Source organism: Triturus cristatus, chromosome 4_1 (assembly GCF_964204655.1).
Source record: "Triturus cristatus chromosome 4_1, aTriCri1.1, whole genome shotgun sequence".
NCBI lineage: Eukaryota > Metazoa > Chordata > Amphibia > Caudata > Salamandridae > Triturus > Triturus cristatus.
The window spans coordinates 41,807,689-41,828,331 of record NC_140585.1 but is presented as its reverse complement, the minus strand read 5'-3'; positions in this window follow the sequence as shown (position 1 = coordinate 41,828,331).

Genomic DNA, 20,643 nt, shown 5'->3' with positions numbered 1-20,643 from the left:
TCTAGTGTTTCTGCCAGCCACTCCCCCGAGGGCTGGCCCACACACACCCCCTCACCCATCCAACACGGGTGTCACCAGTCAGGTGACCCCGCTAATAAAAGGGCCCGAGTGCACGTGCTCGTGGCTAGTCATCCGTACCACCTATCCATGTGTCCGCGTGGTCATTCCTCCATTATGTGGGCCTAGGGCCCAGAACATAACACTGGCGACGAGCGGGTTTCACCCGCGTGTGCAGCCGCCGCGTGTGAAGGTGGCGTGAACGTACTGTGCTGCCCGTGTCTCGGGCGCCCCCTGCAGCTGGCACAGATCAGTTGAAGTCCCGCGGGGCGTACAAAGAGCCCTGGTGTGCAAGTGCGGTGATCGGGAGCTCCACCACGCACCTGCGGTGGCCGTCAATGCATAGCGGCGCCTACACCGAAAGTGTCCTGAGACTCCGGCGTGGCGAGAGAGGAGCCGGTGGCAAGCCCTGCCACCTACTTGCTGAGCCCCCAACAGAGGCACGAGCCGAGCGGCGCCCACCCACATCGGCCGCGCTGATCCAGCGGACGCAAGGTGAGCCCCCTGAGAAGCAGGGAGAGAAAGGATCAGACAGCGGCCCACGGCAAACTTAGAGATCCCTCGTCGGAGTGCACCGACAGAGTATGGAGGGCCATGTGAGCGACCGTAATGCTGGGCGGGCGCGGCCGGTCCGTGGTGTGCTAATAACCCCGCTCATCAGCAGCAAAGACTAGCCCCAACTCTAAAACACACATCCAAACAAAAATAAATATTAAAGATATTTCTCCAACCTACCGCGCTGTACACAATGGCCGTGGAGCCACAGGGACTGCTGGTGCGAGGCACTGGAGCCCGAGAACGTTCAGGAGTGTCTGCAGCGGCCGTGTAGAGGGGAACACTCAGGGCGAGTTGCCTGTTGGTTCTTGCCTGCAGAGACACGACGAGCTGCAGCAACAAGTTACCGATCGAGATTCCAGGGTGAAAGTAGACTGCCGGGGACAGCGGTAACAAGCCAACAGCACCGCCCAGTGGTCGGAAGTGGTACCGCACCGAAAGGACGACCTCATTGTTTTTCAAAACCAATAAACAGACACTGGCCCAGCCATTCCTACAGCCTCACAATCGTCTACGATACTGCAACCCAAAGGGCTCTCATTCTTAAAGGAGACGAGCTGCCCGGAATGAGGTAAAGCTGGTGACCCCTAGCAAACGGTATAAGCACACCGAGATATAACAGGAAACACTACACCCTCACTCCAGAATTGAGGAGGACAGTAGGATAAGCACATTCAGGGCAGCCAAACCAACTATGCATAAGGAAAGGCGGCAGCGAAAATAAAACAGGACTGGCCCGAAGAGCATGCTGCATCATTCTCCCTCACCAGACCCAGGCACCCTGACACACCGGAATACAATTTCACGGAGACACAGAGAGCACAAAGGAAACAGAGAGGGTGAGGAGAGCGCCGTGCACGCCACCTGTTATTGGTCTGCCACCTACCCACAAGAAAGTTACCAAGGGTCCCATTCTCCACAGCAGCCATCTCGTAAATTCCTACGGAGACCCAATGCACGACTGCACCAGAGTGAGACAACTCAGACTGTTTTCTAACAGAGAGGCGGTGCAGATGAGCTCAGGGGGAGTCTCCATAGAGAATGCTAATTCTCACGCCTGACTGCTAGGCCCAACGTTGGCAGCCAAGAAAGCTATCCTAGCAGTGAAAAGGAAACTTAGCTACTCTCCCTCCTACACAAGGGGAAGACCATTTTCATGCTCCTGATAGCAGGACGTCATCACTGAAACAAAGACCAAACTGAGCGAAAGGGCATAAAGACAGAGGAAGTATCGAAGGGCCAAACAAGGTCCAGCGCAGGTGACAGGACGGCGAAATAATAAAGCCCAAGCAGCCACGGCGCACAGGAGAAACCCCCAGGCCGGCAGAGAGAGAAGAGATTCCCCAGGCTGGTGGAGAAAGAAGAAGAGACCACCCAGGCTGGTGGAGAGAGAAGAAGAGACCCCCCAGGCTGGTGGAGAAAGAAGAAGAGATCCCCCGGGCTGGTGGAGAGAGAAGAAGAGACCCCCAGGCTGGTGGAGAAAGAAGAAGAGACCACCCAGGCTGGTGGAGAGAGAAGAAGAGACCCCCCAGGCTGGTGGAGAAAGAAGAAGAGATCCCCCGGGCTGGTGGAGAGAGAAGAAGAGACCCCCAGGCTGGTGGAGAGAGAAGAAGAGACCCCCAGGCCGGTGGAGAGAAGAGACCCCCAGGCCGGTGGAGAGAAGAAGAGACCCCCAGGCCGGTGGAGAGAGTGAGAGACCTCCCAGGCCAGTGGAGTGACTGAGAGACCCCCAGGCTGGTGGAGAGAGAAGAAGAGACCCCACGGACCGGTGGAGAGAGAAAAAGAGACCCACAGGCTGGTGGAGAGAAGAAGAGAATCCCCAGGCCGGCGGAGAGAGAGAGACCCCCGACCAGGAGAGAGAGAGACACCCTGATGCCACTACCAATGCATCCCGTTGCAGTAAAGAGAACCTGGCTGATATTTCTCAGAAAAGTACGAGACAAGCGTATACACTAGTTGTGGCAAGTGACCACCACAGAAAGAAAAAGCAAGTAGACAGCACCACTGCTGCCAGAGCAGAGGCAAGGAAAAGAGGAGACGGAAGGGCGATTACCCGCCATCTGCAAAGCACCAAGGAAATTCCCAGAAGGGAGAGGGGCCCTGTGTGGTCCGAAAGCAGGAGAAAGAGAGTTATTAATCACCCAACCTGCATCAAAATCACCCAGCAGGGAGCTAGTGATTATTCAGGGAGTGCCCCCGCTATTGCCTTAAAGACTGTGGTGGGCAACTGTCCATTTGCAGGCAGGAGGAGAATCCAGCACTCCGAGTGGCGCGTCACCACTACTGACGCAAGAAAAGGGAGATAATTACCTCCCACAGCAACCCTAAATCACAGCCGGACTATACGGATCCCTCAAAGCACGCCTACTTCCACTACCATCCCTGAAATTGGCGGGCGCACCTGAGAAGACGCCATATCCTACCTGACCGGACCGGTGAGAGATCGGTGGCGGGAGCAAATGTATAGCCCAGAGAACACAACGCAGTGAGCAGGAGGCCCCTGTGAGATTTCGTGGCCCTATCGCCACATTTCAGAGCAGGTGTAGAAGCGACTTGCATTGCGCGGCTACTGCAACACGATGCCACTGCAACACTATGCCATTGCAGCACGATGCCACTGCAACATGATGCCATTGCAGCACGATGTCACTGCAACACGATGCCATTGCAGCATGATGCCACTGCAACACAATGCCATTGCAGCATGATGCCACTGCAACACGATGTCATTGCAGCAAGATGCCACTGCAGCAAAATGCCACTGCAGCAAGAAGCGACCTGCATTACAAGTCTGTCGACACATTTTAGAGAAGATAAGGAGTGGCGAGATATAGGACAGTGAAAGTCCTATTCCAGGAAAACGTACGACAACAAGTGAGCAGTGGGAATCAACGAAAGGGGACTAGAACAAGTACTCGCACGATCACCTGAGTGCACCTTCTAAGATACGACAGCCACTGGGGTGGGGTGACATCATTCTTCATAGTGACCGTCATCCACCTGTCGCCGGCTGCTTAAAGGAAAGGGCATCCCTGTTCTACTTACACAAATGCCAAATCAGAAGAGCTGCACCAAGTGTCCGGCGAGTATCATGACTGCAAAGATTCGACAGTCATCCCTACTCACTGCTAGTCATCACCAGATGTGGTGCGAGTCGTCTCATGGCATCCACTCCATATCTGTCATGTGCATCACTACCATCCTTGGAGCTTTGACTGCCAAGATTCGCCAGTCATCCCTACTCACTGCTAGTTATCACCAGATGTGGTGCGAGTCGTCTCATGGCATCCACTCCATATCTGTCATGTGCATCACTACCATCCTTGGAGCTTCAAGTCCAACAACTGGAGTCCCACACCACTTGCCAGAACAATCGACGATCCGAAAATGCAGTGACCATCTGTTTAACCGGCGCATGTTCTGATCCTGGTAGCGAGGGCATGTTTCTGACCAAGACACATCCACCCCTGAAGTTTGCACGAGTGACGAGGCAGTGGCTCCAGAGTCAGAGCCCATATGCAGTCCCAGGGCAACTCATCCAAGGGGCCTCCCAGAGCGTAAGAGATGGACTTTACTGTGCCCCACCAATGGATTCCAGGAAGTAGCCAGGCCATCTAACCGAGAATTTCAACAGGTCACAGAATGCCAAGTCTGTCGTCAAAGGGTCAAGCGACGCAATCGTCCGGTGTGGCAGTGGACTCATCTATACGCTCCTGATGCACCCATGTTGAACAATAAACACTAATTGCCTCACAGCAAGAGTATGCTGGACTGATGAACATCTCGTAGGTGGACCATTCCTCAACTGAAGCGAAGCCGAAAGGTCCGGATGTCATCAGCACTGTGTTCGTCCCCAGATATACCTGGTTAAAGTATGGACATGTGCCAAGATGTCTTGATGCTCACAGCTGCACCTGCCCACCGCTGTCCTGCGAACTACATCTCTGAACTGTGAGGCTTCCATTTCTTTTAGTTTGTTTTTCTCATTTTCTTTCCAGAGGTTGGACGCTTTTGTTTGTTGTCTTTTTCGTTTTATTAAAATTTGGGAGGAATGTTGTGTCCTGCTGGACACAGTCTAGTGTTTCTGCCAGCCACTCCCCCGAGGGCTGGCCCACACACACCCCCTCACCCATCCAACACGGGTGTCACCAGTCAGGTGACCCCGCTAATAAAAGGGCCCGAGTGCACGTGCTCGTGGCTAGTCATCCGTACCACCTATCCATGTGTCCGCGTGGTCATTCCTCCATTATGTGGGCCTAGGGCCCAGAACATAACATGAGTGAAGGAGAGTGTGTGAGTGAATGATGCATGAGACCGAGTGATTCAATGAAAGAGTGAGTGAGCGATAAAGAGAGTGAAGGAGGAGTGAGTGATCGAATACTGATCATTTTTACTGTGCCAGCTCAAGGAGTGGGCCTTGTGAAAGATTCACCATGGCACAGATTTGGGGCAGTGGAGCCGAACGCCCCCTTCTTCCTTAGAATTTGGGAATCTTCCAGAAGGCTGCGGGGTGTGATCAGAAGGTGGCGGCACTTCCTAGCAGCTTCTTAAGGCTACAGGTTCAAGATTTAAGATGTGATAAAAAGTGCCCTCGATTAAGAGCTCCGACTTGAACAAACGGCGTGATCTTGGGCACTTTTGGGCGGGTGGGAAGACCAGGGGCCTCCGGACACGCGCATCGGATATAGTGAGTCAGTCTATCCTAGGAGGTCCTCGGTGGCATTGTGAAGGGCCGTGACCCACCCGGCACAGTACTCTCTCCCCTGCGTCGACCACGTGTGACCTCGGGCAGGAAGCGCGAGAAACATTCACACTGTATCGCAACTTAGAGGCAAACATTGTCCGGGTCCGGCGGTCACACAGGGCGTAACACAGGCCCCCGCAGCCCCCGCGGTGCAGGGGGGCCCCAAGCTCCAGGGGGGCCCCTCGGAACTGCACTCTGGCCAGAGAGCTCCTAATTGAGCCTGAAGGGGGCCCCTCTTCGCACCGTGCAGGGAGTCCCCCTCAATTTACGTTACGCCAGTGTCACCCACAACTGCAGCGTGCATGAAAGGCGAGTCACAATCTGGACAGATGTTCACGCTTCCTTTCATGCCAAAGGCTGGTTTTAGAACTCTGCGTTTAACCAATCACAACATCGGCATTTGTGGCTTTGGCTCTACAGAGTTTTAAGTCCTTTTGATGTCGAATCCTCAATAATAATCTATTAACCAAAGATTTCTCAACAAAAGATTTTTTCCCATTAAATACATATTCATTCACTTCAATGATTGGATAATTTAAAATATCGTGTAACCAGGCAAGAAATAAACCGTTGTTTCATGGGGAGATTTTACAATTTGCATTTACAGAGTCGTCTATTGTAACTGCAACGATGGGGCGGGGCACGTCTGAAATGAGGAAATTGTAAATGATGAAAGGAGGAGCGTTGCCCGCACGCAGCATGTCAGTGGTGAGTGCGTGAGCCTGGCGCTGGCGCGGCCCTCCTTACCGGTGAATGGGTCATGGGGTCCGGATCCTCCCGAACCCCGATCTTGCTCCGCAGCCACCTCTTTTCTCGTCACGAGGCGGCCTCTGACGCCGACCACACAGGAACCTGCAGATTTACAGCCGCCGGAGCACAGTCAGATCTGAACCCGCGGCGAGAAGCGAAACTGCAAGAGCATCCAGGCGCTAGCGAGCCGCGAAAACAACAGCAAGAGAGGCCCTTCCAACCGATGCTTGAAACAGCTTCTGAAGAAAACTCTCGTGCACACGTGTCAACGTTCCAGCAGTGATTTCTTTTTATTTATTTTTTTACGGCGCCACCGCCACGCCGTCTTAATTTGTGGGGTCTAAAGGTAAAGAGGAAACATGTAGAAATAGATTATGATTAAGGCTTCCAGTTTTCCGTTTTTACTGATTTTTTCACATAAATACAGACAGAAAGCTGTCTATTTTTTTGTCTGCATTTATTTGTAAATGTGTGTAAATACGGAAAACAAGGTTTCTTTAGTCAATCGTGAGTGGTAGGTCAATAGCTGTGAAAATTGACAGGTAAGGAAGGTACAACATTTTTTTAAAAACCTTATGAAGCTTAAATAACTGCAACAGTATAGATTTTAAAGCTGTTCTAGTTACAAGTGGTTTGAAACTACTGAATTGTACTTTAAATCCCTAAAATCCATTGGGCAATCACACATATGTAAACATCTGTCGGTTAATAAACGTGGAAATATACCCATCGGAACTACATTTTTTACACTAAGTACAACTAGATAAATACAGATTAAATTACCCAAAAATAAATATCGATAAATACAGACGGAAATGTAACACAAAGAAAAAAGAATGCCATGAAACCGGGAGCCTTAAATATGATTGGCCAGGGCCAGATCATTTCACGGATGGCTGGGCAATTTTGGACTGAAATTTGCATCGGGTGTCAGTTTCAAAACACTGTAATGGTTTCCGTACATTGCTCAGTCCGTGCATATGTTGGGGTTAAACTGTGCAGATTTCCAAAACTGCTCTTTTGCACTTTTCCTGCTTGCGCAGAGAATATACCTGAGAGATTTTCCTCCAGTCCATCTTAAATAAACATTTAGAAATGGAGTACAAAGATTGTCCTGAACTTGTAAAAATACCTGGCAGGTCTTTAGCTGGAAAGTCATACTGTGCGTTCACTAGACCTGTACAGAGGCCAAGAGACCTGAGCCACCATTCCTCACCCTTTTTGCTCTGTTTATGCTGTGTTTTTAATTAAAAAAAGAACACACTGATTTCTCAGTTCTTAGGGATTGATTATGAAACTGACACAGAAGCAGGACTGTCCAACTAGGAGTCAGAGGTCCCGCTGGCCGCATTACGATGAGACCACCATCACGGCGGTCACAATGTGTATCTTTTGTATTGCGGTGTGTGCTGTGGGCTGCAGCACACACCGCAATACAAAACAAGCATTGGCATAGCCAATAGGTCTCGCCTTTGGGACCTTATAAGTGTTTAGCCATGCAACAGTTGCATAACTAAATACTTATAAGGTCCCAAAAGCGAGACCTTTTGGCTATGCAAAGCGGCCGTGCGACCGCGAAAGTTAAAGTGATCGCGATTGGGATCACGATCAAACATCAAAGCGGCCATGCGGCTGCGAAAGTGAAAATAATTGCGGTAAAGCGCGGTGCGCGCGCCCGCGCACATGCACTGTAGCTCTAGGCTGGCCTGGTAGCACTTTTTAGAGCCCTCTCAATAAGTCTCCCCAGACCAGCGCATGCGCTGGGTCAGGCGAGACCTAAAAACTCATTTAAAACATCCCTCCATTATGTGGCAGGTACCATGCGGTGCCTGCCACATGGTGCAGGGATATTTAGGGAGACACCATAGGTGCCCCCCAGGGCCCATGGCGGAGGGCAAGGGGGGATGGTGGGCCTGCTAGGAGACCCCGAAGTCACTTTCTGCCAGCTTTATCATGGCGGGTTAACCGCCATGAAACAGCCAGTAGAAAGGGACATTGTAATCCCTATGGCGAGGCCTGAGCAGGCACCGCCACCATTGTAGGGATTTCAGACCGTCCGTCGGATGCTAGGCGGACAGTCTCTCCGCCCACCCACCATCCGCCCGCCATCCTAATGCTGCTGGCGGTCCTGCATGGGCCGATGGCGGTAGGACCGCCAATGACAGCCGGACGGTGGTGGTCCCACCGCCATCGTAATCAGGCCCTTAGTTCTAACTTTCACGTTTGAAACCCTGAGAAACATGTATGCGTTCCAATCACGTTAAGGAAATTCGTTTTTCCATATTGACTTGAAGCAAACCATCTTGGCTCCGTTCCGTGTTCCACAAGCAGACACGGTCCAAAAAAGTATTTACATTATTTTTGCATCAGAACAAAAAATGTAACCTAGCCCTTGTGGCTATTATAGCGCTGCTTACAACAATCTAGCCGCTTCCTAATCCTGCCAATCACAGGGCCTTACGCAAAAACTTTGCATTGGTGCAAAGAACACAACGTGAACCAAACTTCCCCAGTTTTACAGCTTGTGTATCAGGGAATGGAGAAAGGGATATTTGCACCCATGGCACACGTGAAGTGAGTTCACACTCACACTCTCTCTGCTGTTTACATGTAAAAACTGAACAACTACGTTTCCATCACATTTTAAATGTGAGATTGGCCTGCCTCTGAGGCAAAACCAGTTTATGCCATTTTTAATAACATACATAGCAAAATTATTATAACACCATTTTGTGTTCAACTATTAATGAAAATGTCTATACAAGAATTAACATTTCTTTGTCACAATTTCTATAACTCACTTAACATGATGTATGAGCAATACCCGGGCTTTAGGTGGGATGGAAACAGTGGGGGGGGGGGGGTCTCTAAAAGGGCATGGCCTGTGTAACTAAGCACAGGGTTTAAACATTAAGACTACGATTCTGTTTGGCTTTGTTCGGGGTTGTCAGCAATTTAAGATACATTAGTGACAATAACAATTGTGTTGTAAATAATTAATACTGAAAATGTTTTAATTCTGAGTTCAAGAGACTGCAAATTAATGATTACTGTGGCCTTTGGAAGGGATGGTGGTCTCAGAGTGTCTCTACGACTCCTGTTGTGGTCGCTCTTTATTAGACACGTATGACCTTTTTCTTTCTACATCTCTTTCATCCACATATTTTACACCTCATCTCTTGTTGTGTGCAGATTTAGATTCCGTATATAGGTTTCCCGATTTATGCCCTTATATAGGTACAATTCACATTGACCTTATTTGGACATAGAAATCCAGCCCTTATTTAGACATTGTCCATACAAACCATATAGACGCATGGCCACCTACATCCGTCCATCCACGTCACAACGAATTCTTGGAAAACCAGACCCTTAAGCCTTTAGGAATTTCCCTCGGCTTGAATATTGATTTCTCCAAGAACTCATCAAGTATGCATGAACATCTATTCCTTAGGGTTTCATTCATGACGTTCCTCTGCCCGACTCTTACGTCAATACTGGCATTCCTAGACACCTTCGAGGTATAAATATACCAGCACTTGCCCTGGCAAAGTGCGGTTCCCGAAGGATTCGATCCAACCCAGACTACGCGGTTCGCCACGGCAAGTTCGGAAGGAGATAGAGTTCCAGCCTGATGCACTGACCCGACGCTGCCATCCCCCTCGCAGAGAATCCAGCTCCAATGCTCTCTGACTTCCCTTGCGGGGGGTTATACTATCGAGTCCAGAAAAGAGATTCCAACCTCTCTCATTCTCAGGTATGGAGCTGACTAGAACTTAGAGAAACTTTTGGCAACTCTTGGCTAAACTAAAATAGAGCTAGCTATACTTTAGAAATGGCACCTACTCAAACCTCGTACTGCACCTAGGTTAGGTACACTGGGGTAGAACAATTTAGAAGCATCAGATGAGTATCACATTTTAGCTTATGTTATTTATGTATGTATTTTGATTAATATATGTCATAGCTACAAACCATGCTATTGTAGTATTATTTTATCTTACTGCTAACCTCATACATATTGTACTTCGCAGTCTGTCTTACGATTGTAGCAATTCATACCTCTTGCATGTGAAATAAGACTGTTCAATAAACCCTTTTATTGAAACGCCGTCTCTCTATTTCTGTGTAACTCTGTAGAAACGAAGCATGCACGATTGACTGAGTGAAACTGTTGTCTGTTGTTTCCACGATTCTGAGACTGTTCCGATTCTAAAAGGAAACAAAGTTTTCATGTTTATGCGGTTGTCAGAGACTAATCCCTTCTTGTATATTCAAGAAGTCTCTAGTGACCTCTGAGTTAGCTGGCACACACAAGTAATTAGGTTTAATATACTCAATAGGAGCATACTGACCTCAGTCCTATGTCAAATCTATAGTGTATGTTATTCCAATGCGCAGAGCCCATCAGGGATATAGGAAGTACACTACACTCTTTCCTCTTCAGCCCACTCTCCTGAATCCACGTCCTCACATCTCCTTCACTTCACCGCTCCCCAAACACACAAGGCACCTGCTCACCAGTCAGCACTGGGTTTTCTTTTCCTTTTGCCTTGTCAATATTTTAACAACTGTGTACCTCCTTTACATACATTTGCACAGAAACAAAACTGGAATATGTGACCATTGCTCAGAGCCGTCTGCAGAGAGGCCAAGGATTGTATGACCTTGTATTCTGAACACCTTTTTCACCCACTGACAGACACTGTGAGAAGCTTGCACTGTCTTCAGCCTGAACTCCAGAGCTCTCAGTCAATCGTGCCCCTTACTAGCGCCTAAAGGCCACTCTGTTCAGATATGCGCTATACAAGAGCAATATGCAATACGGAAAAGAAATACTGAAACACAACATCCTGGAAATCGGTGATGCTCTTTGGGAATGCTGGATTGTGAAATACATGTGGAATATAACCAGGAATGACATCGATGGCATGGATCACCTTCATGCTTTTTACATTCATGGTTCTGCAATCGTCACAGTTTTTGTCTGTACAGTTAAGGACATGAATATAGGGCCCGATAGGGATGTGCGTTTTTAATTACTACTGGGTTTGAGACCTGCAGGGATCCGGCCCATTCAACCACTGAGTAATACATGATTTCACAAACCATTTTTGTTTTTCTCCATTTTGCCTAGTACAAGAATCTTTCTGCCATGTCGACTGGTGCAAAATCCATTTGCTCCTTTCCCTACAACTCAAACAGCAGTAATGTGCAGTTGGATTTTTTGGGCTCTGTGGGTTAAGCGCTTAACCGCAGATAACAAAACGTAGCACTAGAAGCAAAAAAGCAATCTTGTTTAATGGTGTTCTCTGTTAGAGCAGCTATTAGTAGCTGTATGACTTGCTGCTTTCAAATGTATAGTACTCAAAAGTATGTCTAGAATAGTATTTTTGGGCTAGGTCTGATCTGTTCACATGCAACAGGAAGAACCATTTCAACAACTCTCCTCCTAGAAAGATGCAGAATGCAAGCTGAGAATTGAGATATGATATATGGGATAAAATACCCTCTGCAGACTTTTATGAGGATATTGGAAGTCACTGAGGAATTCTGTAACCATATAGATGAAGAGGCCAAAGGCCAAGCTCCTTCATAAAGGCACGGAAAACCAAGATGACTTGCAATATCCTTGAAACATATGACAGGGTGTACTTTATTCCTTATAACACATTGTCACACCATCGCCCTTCCCTCAAACAGCTTAAATTGTTGGTGTGTTGCTCGTTCATATGAAAGAGATGGGATATTTGCAAACTTGATGAATAAAACTAGAATCTTTAGTGCAAAATTAAACCCAAAAAAGAAATTAGGTATTTATTGCAAAAAATATTAGAATCAATTTAATGTGAGTTTTAAAAAAATCTGTAGCTCAGATTGTGTGGAAACATGCAGGGCGACTCCTGCATTCCAATAATTACCGCGAGCGTGCAAAGGATTATGCTGGAATACAGATCTCTTTTCTGGAGATTGCTGCTCATTTAGAAAAACAGATGAAAAGGAGGAAGAGTATGTTCTTGTTTTCATTGTTTAAACCGCAGCTTTACTTCTACTGCGGGTCTTGCCTTTCACCCGGGCCACTGGCTCTGGCAGCGGCCTTCAAGCGCCTGGAAACCCTCTCGGGTGATGAGCCGCACTTGGCCAATCACCAGGACTGATTGACACTGTGACAGCTCAACACAACTGTAATTACTTATTGAGATGAGCAGCTGTTTCACGATTGGTGACGTTGCAAGTTGCCTCTGCTAAGAAGCTTCGAGACAGGCCTTTTGATATCGGGATTACAGGCTCCCGAGTATTATAACAATCATTGCATCAAAAACTCAAGTTTGCTTTATTAGACTGGTGCCCAGGAATCAACTTTTGCAGAATTGACTTTTCCAAAAATAGGAAATCACCAAAATGTCTTGTAATTCAGCTGGAGGGAGCTTCGATTTCGACACATGCAGCATGGAAATCCTGTGACAACTTGCTTTAGGGTTTCACTACAGCCTATTGCCAAGACAGTTATCAATACTCCATTTGTTTGACACAATTATGATATATTTTCCTGGGTCAGCATCTTTTCTTCTTCAAGGTCTCTGGAGTTGTTGGTTGTTGTTGAATAAACTATAGTTTTGTTTACTCCAGTTTAGTCCGTCAGAAATCCCTCCAGGCTTCAAATATAAATACCTTAAAAGTACTAACGGTGGGGTGTTTTAAATCGCCAGGTAAGTATAATAAACCGGGGGCAGATCTCAGAAGTACTCCCGGAAGGTCGCTGGAGTTAGGGGCCCAACTGGAAAAGGCAAGTGGCCTGTAGGCTGCCACACGAACGAATGTGAAATTCAGGGAGGTGTGTCGCAATGTTGCGTGTCATTATATCGCCCTACCAAACCATTGGATCCAGTCTACAGACGGCCACAATACTGTGCATGTAACAACATAGGCAAGTATAGACATACTATTCTGAACTCCACATTTTCATACCTTGAACCTATATACCTCGTCAGGGTATATAGATGTGAATTTCACAATGTAAATCTATTGTCACCCAATAGATACTTATCTTCATGGTCTTGTAATACTCAATATTCTGGCTACGGTATTTTGGATGGCGATGTTTAAAACTCGGTGTTGTGGTAGAACACCCGACGTGACAGAGCTGGACCCAACTAAGACACTGTTTTGATGTGATGTTTTGATTGGCAATCAGAGTTCCTCGGTGCTGCCACTGCACTTTGTCATTAATTCCTTGCTCAGTTAGCAGTGCTGGTAGTGCAGTATGTCAGTACAGATTGAAAGGTATATCTAAAGCGCCTGTGGAGCAGCGGTGCACCCGTCCAACCGGCCCTGAGGTGAGGCAAGATGGTCCAAGATGTACCCACCAAGTGTGACTGTCCTTAAACCTTTCCACCATCACATATGTTACTCTAGACCCTACTACAAATATAGGGTCTTTGAGAGCCCATTGGTCAAAGGAATTTCAAAATATTTTTAATCGTAGTGAACAGATCACAACCTTATATAAAATGGAACTTATCACATGGAGTTAGTCATTTCTGGGTTTGTTGTTATTAGGTTTCCTTCCTTTTCCCCTCATGACAGAATGGTATGGAATCTCTGCTGAATCTAATCTCTGCCAGAATGGGATGCAAGACTTGAATCATGTCCTCTATGTCCGTCCGGCCAATTTCCCGGAAGTTGTATATACGGTTCGTATATACAACTTCCGGGAAATTGGCCTTGGAAATGCAGCAAGCCCTTTATAATCCTCCCAATCAAATATTTGGTACAGATTTTTTTCAAGTTTTTTAAATGGTTTTTAAATTTATATTGATTGTAATCTTTTTAATTCAATTATGTACTGTACAAGAATGAACCTTTAGGCATTTGAATACAGACACTCTAGGAGCTTTGACAATCTACTCCTGAAACCCTCTTGCTTCAGTAAGAAAAAACCTCTGACAGAGCTTTCTCAGGAGCGGCACCAAGAATATGGAACTCACTCCCTCTGTGCATCAGGAAAATCTCTTCGACACCACTATTCAAAAAGGGAAGCAAAATCATTCCTGATGAGCAAATTCCTCCCTTAATTCCGCACTTGCCTCACCGTATGGGGCTCGACTATCACACCAGCTACCTCACTGACTGGCAAGGCACTGTACCAGTCTACTACCTCCAACTTGTCTCTACACTCCCCTTAATGACTCCTTCGCCTCTATGACTTACTCGTACTCGAACCTGTTCTTACTACTCTGAACAAATCATCTCTATTACCATTTCTGCTACCTGCCGAAACTTGTTAAAATTGTTTTGATACTTTCTCTGCTCTGTTTTTGTAAAAAGTTGAGACTTAGTCTGCTTTGTTTTGTAAAGCCCTCTGAACCCTATTCTGGGTCTTGTTCGCACTAAAGGAAACTCTAAAAATAAATAAAATAAATAAAAAATAAATTAATGTGCCAAGAATTTGTCTTGTGTTTAAGTAAATATAAGATTAAGTGTATATTCTTTGAGGGCCTCCTCGGAGTTCCGTAACATAAACAAGTAAACTTGAAAAAACATTTTTGGGGAAAGTTTTGTGGAGGTTCGTCAAACGACGCAAAAGTTATTAGGAAAACAAAATATGATTTTCTTATGGAAACACGATCCAAATTATAAATACACAGTGACAAACGTCACTGGGAAATATATATCAAACACACAGCGTAAAAGTGTCAATCAACAAACATGTAGTAACTACACCAGACATCACAATTGGTTAAAAAATCAAATGAATCTTAAAAATAACTAAACAATAAATAACAATTACATTTCTTAATGATATAAACATTAAAAAATACAAAATATTACAAAATAACAATAAAAATTAAACATTTAATAAAGATAAACATTTGGAGTTTTGGACTTTAAAGGAGTCCAATTAACTAATCTCCTTTTAAAGTTAACAACAGTACGGAAAGTGTTGGACTCTAGCGGGGTTAGATCTACTATTTCCAATCCCATTTAAATAACAGTAGAGAAAGTATTGGACCTTGGAGGTGTTAGATTTACTATTCCCACTCCAACATAATCAAAAGTAGGAAAAGGGTTAGACGTGGAGGGGGTTAGATCTAAAATTCCCACTTAAACATAATAAAAAGTAGAGAACATGTTTTGTACTTCAACCTAAGCAACAGCAGAGAAAGAGTTGGACTTTGGAGGGGTTAGAGTTACAGTTCCCATTGCAAGGTAAGCGAAAACATGGAAAGTGTTGGACATAGAAAGGTTTACACATACCATTGCAAATTCTGATAATTTTTAAACAAACATTTAAATACCTAGCTACATAAAACTATTTAAACATATTAAAAACAAAACACAACTTCTGTATATACAGGAAATTAAATATAAAAAATACAATAAATTATTATACTTAAAAAAAAAAGCATTTCCTCTCTACAAAAAAATACAGCCCCAAAAAATTATTATAAATACTAATTTAAAACAATATTGAATTGACAAATAAATGAAAACCAATAATATATATAAAGAACATGTTGCCAGTTTATTATTAAATATACTAAATAAACAACAAATAATATATATAGAAAAATCAATCAGAAATTATCATAAATAATTACCAGCTAGATAGCCACTTAATATAATTTTTTTGAAACAATCTTTATATTTTAAAGCATTTCTCACCCTATTCTCATACAAACCCAACATTCTCCAACTATAATATGAACTACTCATTTATTTATACAAAACTAAAATGTTTATTAAAAATCATTATATATGTGTATATATATATATATATATTAATCAGTTTATATAATTGCTCACCAATTAAATATGTATTCAAAGTGCAAATTTAGTTAAACAATAATTGACAATTTAAATAATTTACCACCCTATTCCTCTACACACCCAAAACCCTGCTTCTAAATTATAAATTAAGAATTAGATGTAAAAAAAATCATTATATATTAAAAATGACATACTATACTTTAATTTTAAAAACATGAATAATTCTAACACCTACAATTCATATAATAACTAATGCATATTAAGTTAATTTAAAATAAACGAGTTTCATGACAATTATATTAAAGTAGGAAATATTATACACAACAATATTTCAAAAATGATATCATATGCATTACTAAACGTTATTCTTACGTTCTATATACTGTACCACAATATTTTAGTAGAGTTGATTTTTTTTTTACATAATATTCCTGTCACACAATGTATTTTATGTGATAGTTTTATCATTAACCTTCTGAATTTTATAGATTGCACCAGTGTCGATGGATTTTGCACTGACATTTATGGATTATATAGACTGCACGGGGGCAATGTATTTTGCTCTGACATTTATTGATTTTATAGATTGCACGGGGACCAATGTAGTTTGCTCTGACAGTTATAGATTATATATATTACACTAGTGTCAGTATAGTTTGCTCTGAAATTTCTGAATTATATAGATTGCACGGGGCCAGTGTGTTTTGCACTTACATTTATCGATTATATAGATTGTACCAGTGTCAGTCAATTCTGCTCTGAAATGTATGGATCCTATAGACCGCAGTGGTGCCTGGGCAATTTCCACCAAAATTCCAGATTAAATAGATCAGGCTGTGGCCAGTGTAATTTTGCACTGATATTTCTGGATTATTTAGATTGCACGGACACCAGTGTCATTTAAAATCCAAATTGCAATCGCTAAACGGAGGAAAATGTAATCTTTTCTCAGGTCAGTCTCAGCAAATGATATTTTGTAACTTGTGTAACATTGCACCAGCGCCAGTAGATGCTACGCAATCTGAAAATGTTGGTGCAAAATGTAACTGGTGCGAGCCATGTTATGCGGCCCAATGAGTAATTTATTTTGCGGTCTGGTTGTTATCTGGTGTTTTTTCACAACTGTAAAGTGAGGGAAGGCGCAAGTAGCCTTTTGGTGCCACCTGGTGGCCTTATCAAACATCAGTCAACGGTCCGATAAATGTTCCTTCTGTGGAGCGCTCCAGAACCAAAATAACGTTTTCCTTGAGCACGGAAATGACACGAAGCATTCTTTGCTTGTTCTCCACACGTTGTAGCACAAGGTTATAGGTGCTACAGTACAACAACCCGCAGTGTGAGTGGAAAATCGTGCTCAGACTGGGGCATGTTTCTCTAGACAGGAAATGCCCTGCCTTAGCCTGGTGACATTTTCCACTCCTGCCGCTCGTTGTTCCATTGCCCGCGTGTTTGCACCCCTGGGGCGCGCTTCCTGCAGCCATCACAAGGGTGACATCTGAATTTCCACGTTGCACGATCAGCGTTGTGGTAGGAAGCGGCCTCTTCCACACTCGGGTGTGTTTTCATCGGTTGTTGGTCTGGCTCAGAGGAGTGTGAGGACACAGAATTTTCCATGAAAAGCACACGTCCTGTCCACGCCTCTGATGGTGGAACCGGTGCACTCCAGGGCCAGACACGTGCAGGCAGAGAACGTCACAGAATCAGCTCCGGGGGGCAGCGTTGCCTCCATCAGGCATGTACAGCCAGCGACCGTCACAGAATCAGCTGTAGGGGGCAGTGTTAGCTCCATCAGACATGTGCATGCAGAGAACGTTCCATAATCAGCTGTAGGGGGCAGTGTTAGCTCCATCAGACATGTGCATGCAGAGAGCATTCCAGAATCAGCTGTAGGGGGCCCTGTTAGGTCCTTCAGACATGTGCATGCAGAGACCTTTCCAGATTCAGCTGTAGGGGGCCCTGTTAGGTCCTTCAGACATGTGCATGCAGAGACCTTTCCAGAATCAGCTGTAGGGGGCAGTGTTAGCTCCATCAGGCATGTACAGTCAGAGACCGTCACAGAATCAGCTGTAGGGGGCAGTGTTAGCTCCATCAGACATGTACAGGCACAGACCGCCACAGAATCAGCTGTGGGGGTCAGTGTTAGCTCCATCAGATATGTGCGTGCAGAGACCGTTCCAGAATCAGCTGTAGGGGGCAGTGTTAGCTCCATCAGACATGTGCAGGCAGAGACTGCTCTAGGATCAGCTGTGGGGGGGGGGGCAGTGTTAGCTCCATAAGACATGTGCATGCAGAGACCTCACAGAATCAGCTCTGGGGGGCAGCGTTGGCTCCATCAGACATGTACAGCCAGAGACTGCTCTAGGATCAGCTCCTTGAGGTCAGTGTTAGCTCCATCAGACATGTGCATGCAGAGACTATTCCAGAATAACATCCTGGGGGAGTTCAGCATTAGCTCCATCAGACATGTGCAGGCAGAGACTCTCCCACAATCAGCTCTGGGGTAGGGTCAGCACCATCAGACATGTGCTGGCATAAATTGTTCCAAAATCAGCTCCGCAGAGTATCAGCATTAGCTCCATCAGACATGTGCAGTCAGAGACTGCTCTAGGATCAGCTCGTGGGGGTCAGCGTTGGCTCCATCAGACATGTGCAGGCAGAGACTGCTCTAGGATCAGCTCGTGGGGGTCAGCGTTGGCTCCATCAGACATGTGCAATCTGTGACTGCTCTAGAATCAGTTTCTTGGGGTCAGCGTTGGCTCCATTAGACATGTGCAATCTGTGATTGCTCTAGAATCAGTTCCTTGGGGTCAGGGTTGGCTCCATCAGACATGTGCATGCAGAGACCGTTCCAGAATCAGCTGTAGGGGGCAGTGTTAGCTCCATCAAACATGTGCAAGCAGAGACCGTTCCTGAATTCATTCCTGAGGGTCAGCCTTAGCTCCATCCCACATGGTTGCAGATTTCCCACCCATTCTATTGTGACCAGTCTACAAAGTCTGCTTACCGCGACCTTGGTGAAGAAATTGCCAAGATCCTGGTGGACCACCCTCAATACAGCGATCTTCCATCCCCGCCTTGGCGGATGTTTAAAGCCAGACAACATGGCCGAATCATTCTGACGCCATTTCTGAAGGTACTGTAGACTGTAGATCAGGCACTTTTTAAGGTTAATTTGGCACGTGTCATCTAACACCCCCTTACTTGTCTATTTCTTATTTCATACTAGACTTGCCGAAAATTGCAAACAGATAAAAAGCACAATGTCTCCAAACGATGTGTGTACCAAAGTAGAAAGAAAACAGCCCACAATGTGTGTACACGGAAACCAGGGTTGATGACAACCTAGGAAAGCCAAGACCCAGGCGAGGGACACAGCCGCCGTTGGGCAGAGATCATGACTCCTGAAGGGAGAGGACCTGGTTTATTATGGACCCCAATCCTGAACACAGACCGTAACCCGTCTTTGATTGTGCACAGTCCATTGCGCGGCAGCCTTTCCACGGCAGGGCACTCGGTTTCCTACCTTGCCCTGCTGTCCCTGTGATACCCTTATTCAGCAGTCAGACCGTTGCAAGAGAAGGTGCGATACTTATCGTCTGGGACAAGCAAGGAAATCTAAACCAGGTACCCTAAATTGGCACTAGTGGGCTGAGTTACAACAGAAAGAAGCGTCACCAGCGGCAAAATATCTAGTCACTAGCGTGTCCACTCTGGGTCGTACCGAACTTTGGGCAACTCCTATAAGTCATAGCCTCCTTAAAAAATCAACAAAGAAAATAGTAAAGAACCAATCTTGGATTGAAGATAAGGCAGCCCTAACTAGGAGGTCGCACGGCTGGATGATCCAGAGCTCCTATTACTCCCTGGCTGCACAAAAGTATCTAGCTTCGGGTTTTGCCAAACATATAAAAATTAAAATTTTAAAATACAGATTAGGCTTATTGCCATGCACAAAGCACTTTCCATATTGGCTGAAAAACCAATCTGATCCCAATTGTCGTTTATGTGGTACATCGCAAGATATGCGGCATCTCCTCTGTACATGCAAGGAACTAACAAAGGAAAGGAGACAGCTTTTAAAACCACTTTTTAACCAGAGAGGTATCCGCACACGGAGACAGGCTGTGCTGGCATGTTTTGCACCCGAGGACACGCAGCTTAACTGCCGCTTTGTAAAATTCTTAAGACAAGTGGAGAAGAAAATGCCTGGTCAGAACAGTAATACAGCTGACAAGGAAAAGTTGGATGCTGCTAAATAACTGCTTATTCTTTTAATGTACTGTAAGCACCATTTGGTTATAATGTTTTTTTAATTGGTTATAATATTTTTTTTAACTGATAATACGTAATGAGATATTTTGTAACAATGGTTTTAAGTAACTCTGCTAAATAAAGTAAACTTTAAACTTGAAACTTGAAACTTATTCAGCAATCCCTTATTCATTTTAGGTTTTTCTGTGGATTTTATACTAAACCTAGAATTAGGTTTTTACATCACATACTGTATGTGAACAACCTCAGATCTTTTAGACTAAGGGCCCAATTACGATGCGGGCAGGAAGGGCTCTGACCGTCTGTCGGAGCCCTCCTGCCCGCCTCGTAATACCTGATTTGGATTCCCTTCTGACTGCGCAATTTCGATGGGTTCGGTTGTAAGGGAATGCGAATCTGATCCGAATGGCTTACGACGGGCTCGGGGAGGCCGTCTGCCATTCGACAGGCCCACAGTAATCCCCCGGCTGGCTCTCTCTGTCCGAGGGATTACG